Genomic DNA, 5,398 nt, shown 5'->3' on the forward strand with positions numbered 1-5,398 from the left:
TATATGCCAATTGAATGAACAAACGTGGTTTTCAGCGGTATTGCGGGGTCACGCTAGAATTGTTTGTCAGAAAGATCGTTATATCTCCTGTAGTCACGGCATGCTGCTTGGGTTACGGCGGAAAAGAAACTAAAAAGAACTGGAGGAGTGAGTGCCTTACCATGGTTGCTTCTGAGCTGCTGCTACTGAGCCAACTGCTGACTGTTTCAGTTCTCGAGCCCTTATATACGAAACATTTCTCCTTGAAGCTGTCGACTTGTGGTACGATCAATTAGAACATGAGTAAATGAAGCCGAGAATTTCACTAAATTTGTTATTCCGAACGTCTCTGTGGAACGCTACAGCCAAAGTGGAGTGATACGTTGTACGTGTTTTGAACACTGCAATAGATGCCGCGCCCTGACCTTGGCAATGACTCCGTTGAAGGACTTCAGTGAACGAGCGGGTAATAAAATGATTCGTTCTGTAGTGTGCGTTGCGAATCCTGGGCCACGGCACGTCCGAGCGCTACGCGTGATAAGAATTCAAAACGCGAAGGCTAATCTTTCTGATCTGAAATGCCATACCTACTGGGAAATAAGTGAAATGGTCCAGAGCGTACCGGCAAGGTGGTCAGGCCACGTCGTCACATGCCACTCAGATTTGGAACGGCTCCTGCATCTGGAAGGTGCGATTGCGTGAGAGTGCTGTTTGGCAGATATATTTGATAATAATAATTGATGGGGTTTAACGTCCCAAAACCACGATATGGTTATGAGAGACGCCGTAGTAGAGGGCTCCGAAAATTTCGACCGCCTGAGGTTCTTTAACGTGCACCTAAATCTAAGTGCATGGGCCTCGAGCATTTTCGCCTCCATCGAAAATGAGGCCCCCGCGGTGGTAGATATATTTGAACGTATGATTTAGCATCGTCCTGATCAATTGTCTGCTGTGATACCAAACACATGACTAATTAACGCTATAAAGAAAAGGAATAGAAAGTATTTTTTATGCATTTGGCTGGTACACAAATCCCGGAGAAAATGACAGTGCTGCAGCAAGAGGAACGACCCATTCGAAGGACTAACTACAAATAGGCTGTTGCTGATAGCTTGCGCAACGCCGAATTCACTACCGTAAAAATGATATCGCCTGTCCACGGTCTGAAAAAGTGTCCTTGTGCTTCACGTACAAACAATCCGCTAAAAGGAAATGATGCGGGCACGGCAAAGAGGGGCACGCGGGACACGCGCACATTTTCGCCTTTTAAAAACCCCGTGCCAATGTCGGAGGCCCGTGTACCGTGCGATTTCAGTGCACGTTAAAGAACGCTAGATGGTCGAAATTTCCGGAGCTCTCCACTACGGCTTGCCTCATAACCATAGCATGGTTTTGGCATGTGAAACCCTACATCTTATTATTGTTATTAGAAAATTTCACCACATTTTCTGTTCAACACCTGCACATGATCATGTTTGACGGCTTTCGGGTCATTTTGACATCAATGACAAAGAAAGAGTCCACGGAGCACCTTGTTCTCCTTACTAACGATTATCAGTGTGTCATTAACCAAACCCAATAAAGTGTGAAATTTCACACAGAGATTGGAATTCGCCGGGAAGTGCCATTACACATCAATTACGCCTTCAACTACTGACAACGAATCTTGACGCAATGAAACATTTTTGTATCGTTTGCTGTTTGGCACATATTGGTTAAGACCTGCACTGTTTTGATTTTGCTATGATTGACAATACGCCTCGTACGTCTTGCATTCGTGACGTTGCCATAGAACATATACATCCCTTCATTTTACGGTTAATCCTTTCGCTACCGAGTGTTTTTACCAATAACGATAAAAAATACCGAATTTTTTACTTGCCTATTTGATTTACCGTCTCATGAAAAAAACTAAAAAGTCAACATATTCAAAGGTTGGTTGTATATTCGCAGATACATCGCAACAATATTTTTTTTTGAAAATATGCAAAGGACTGAGACTTCACTGCAGTGCACCACGAAAAGTGCCCTAACCTCTGCAGTCTTCGGTGCAGAAAATGTCTCCTTGAAAATAAAACTAAAAATAAAGAGAGGGGACAAGCGTATCCGTGAAAACAAACCTTGGATGTACCGGTGGGGGGTGGCTTGCACCCAGCGGCGTCCACTGCCGATACGTCGAGACGTGATCGTCGTCCAAATCTGATGATTTAGAGAGGAGAGAGACAAACAGAAGAGGAAGGCAGCAGCGTTAACCAGAAGCCAGTATCCGGCATGCTACCCTGCAGTGGGGTTGGGGATTAGGGGGTGGAAAGAGCGAGAAAAAGATAAGAAATAAATAATAAGGGGAAAGAAGAACGAACAGAACCACACAGACACAAAGAGAGCGTCCACTCAGAGTTGTTCTGACAGGCCATTAGATCGCAGGAAGCCTAGAAGCGCCTGCAATGCCTATTTCTGCGACGTTAAGTCTGGACGATGGCGTAGTAGTCTTTCTTCTGATAGAGGCTGGTCGTCTAACTTGTTGAAAGCATTACAAAGAGATTATCTCTGTGTGCTATACTCCGGGCTGTCACACAGAACATGTCGATTTGTTTCTTCGTCGCCGCAGTGTTCACAGGCGGTGGAGTCGGCCATCCCTATGCGGAACGCATACGCACGGGTAAACGCGACGCTCAGCCGTAATCGACACAGAACGGTAGCGTCACCTCGGCGAAGTCTTGATGGAAGTCGAAGGCTTAAAGAGCGATGAAGGTAGTGTAATCATGCATGCATGAAATGCGGCTCATTCCAATGTGACAGGGTGCATTGGCGAGCGAGCATGCGGAGCTTCCGAGCAACGTCTGTCCTAGAAAGAGGTATCGGCAGGTCACGGTCCTCTCTATGGGCTGAACGGGCAGCTTGATCAGCCAGTTCATTAGCGATAATCCCACAGTGACTTAGTAGCCATTGAAATGTTTGTGGTGTCCTCTCTCGGTTAGGTGGTGTAACATGAATGCAGTCTCAAATACCAACTGTTCGTGTGGACCGCGGCGTAATGTTGACAATAAGGTTGCAATGTCGCCTTGGACTCGCAGAAAATCGTCCACCTTTTTGTCATTTGGTCATTAATGAAAAGCACCGCGGCACGAAGCGCTGTAAGCTCTGCTGCCATCGACGTCGTAGGGTGAGCCGTCCTGAATTTGATACTTGTGGCGTTCGTTGGAATCACGACCGCCGCTGTTGAGCTGCTCGGTAGGACGGAGCCGTCAGTGTACACGTGTGTATACAGTCTTGATACTTCTCGTACAATAGAAGTAAAGCGAGCTGCTCAAGAGCTGGTGTTGACAGGTCTTGTTATTTCTGGACGCCTGGTATTGTCAGGTTGAGGAATGGCTGTTTGAGGCACCATGGAGGAACCGAAGGTCTCGCCACAGGCGTGAAGCCAGTTGGTAGTGATTCGCTATGTGCGGTTATTGTTCGGCAAAAAGAGATGCGTGGTCTGTCCGCTGTTAGAGAGGCTAGGTGGTGGTGTGGAGTCCGGGCAAGATGTCTTATGTGTGTACTAAGCGCTTCGACGTCAATATGAGTCTTTATGAGGTGGTCTATCGCGGTGGGGGTCGCCACAGCTGAGGCACTCTGAGGCAGGCCTAAACAAATCCGGAATGTGTGGGGCTGCGCGCTTTGTATCATGCGTCGACTTGTTTTGTTTGAGTTATTTAATGCAGGCAAACTGCAGCTCAGAAAACCGAGAAAAAGTACCGTGTACAGTTGTAACATAGCACTGGGCGACATTCCCTAAGTCTTTCCAGCGAAGAACTTGAATAGGTGACAGGTGCCTGTCAACCGCTTTTTCAGGTACGAGACGTAAGGACTCCATAACATGTCTCTGACTGTTATGACGCCCAGAAAATTGTGTGATCTACAATACGGTATACGTTGACCATTGATTGATTTCTACTGGAAAGTGTGCTTTTCTGTCATTTATGCGCGAAACCATGATGAACCACTGTGTATGATTTAGAGATACTGCTGCTATGTGTAGTCGCTGCCACGATCGCAGGAAAACTCACATTTTTCTTCATTTCACAAAACCTCGCCAGACACGTGCATTTTGGTTCTTTTTTCTCTGAACGGAGCTGTTCTTTCTGACGGCACCGGGGGTGGCAAAAACTCGCTTGGAGTGTTCGTATAACTGCTATCGCAATAAAGACTACAGTGTGACCGTACGTAGTTGTGCAGCCAATACATGGAATACAATAAAAAGCTCCATTTGAAACGTTGTGCATCGTTGGCCTCGGTCTATTCAATTTGTGAAAGCGATACGACTCTCTATACAGTAGAAGCCCACCGATATGTTTTGGAAGGGACCGTAGGAAGTAAACGTAAAAGCCTGGAAACGCAACTGCCAAGAAACAGGAAAGACGAAAAAAAAAATATTGAGGGGTACAGAATTTTATTTCAATGCTTACCATTGAAGAAACCGTACAGCGTTGCCTGGTGCGCTTACTTACTCCCTATTTGCGCGAGTAGTTTTTGGAGCACCTTCAGTGTGTTATCCTTTTAATAGGCCGACATCTGTAAAGCGATCACATTTGGCGATAGCTTCGCGAGATTGTGAGTGGATGCGTCGGCGTCTCCGGCGCCTCGCGAAAGTGAAAGTACTCCTGAAAGCGATCGTAAACGAATGTGGCCCCCGCTCCACGAGCTCCTAAACATCGTCACTGGGGTAGGCATCGGCACACTCTGCCGCTATCTAGCTGACGGATTGAACCGCGCAGCTGAGGGCGGCGTCATCCACAGCAATGCAATTAACGTATGCGGTTCTTTTGGCACCAACACTTGTAGGCGTGGAAGGACTCTAAGCACACACAACATGACCAGAGCAACGAGTCCGACCCACAACTGCGCGAACTCCTCCGACAAATACCGACGATGGCGAGTCCACGCCAACGCGACGGCGGAAAGAAATGCCAGTCTCGAAGGCCTTACTTTCGCGAATTCTAAAAACAAGTCTAAAACCAACTGCGTCATAGACGCCATCTTTTTAATACGAATCTCAAAGGCTATTCTTTTGTTCGAGGCAATCGAAAGTACGTTATGCGCGTTGCTTACGCCATTCATGCGGCTAATCTTGAGGTCAAGCCAGGCCAAGGTGCGTCAAAAGTCAACATGGCCGCTCTCTTCTGTGGTTGCTCGGTCGGCTCGGAGAGCACTTTGCGGCGTATCATATGGGAACGGTCCCACAGCTGAGAGGTAAAAGCGGGGTTCCCAATAGATTAGACCGTATGTTACCTACGCCGAGACCGGCGGAACACGCCGTGTAAACGCAGCGATGAGGAACGTACCGGCGGGGTTCTAATGCAATTTCTGTATCTCAGTGAACGGAAGTTCGAAGTGTATGAAGACTGAGTTCATCAAAGTTGTGGCCCGTCACATTTAA

The sequence above is a fragment of the Rhipicephalus sanguineus genome, chromosome 5 (genome assembly GCF_013339695.2).
Source record: "Rhipicephalus sanguineus isolate Rsan-2018 chromosome 5, BIME_Rsan_1.4, whole genome shotgun sequence".
Classification (NCBI taxonomy): domain Eukaryota; kingdom Metazoa; phylum Arthropoda; class Arachnida; order Ixodida; family Ixodidae; genus Rhipicephalus; species Rhipicephalus sanguineus.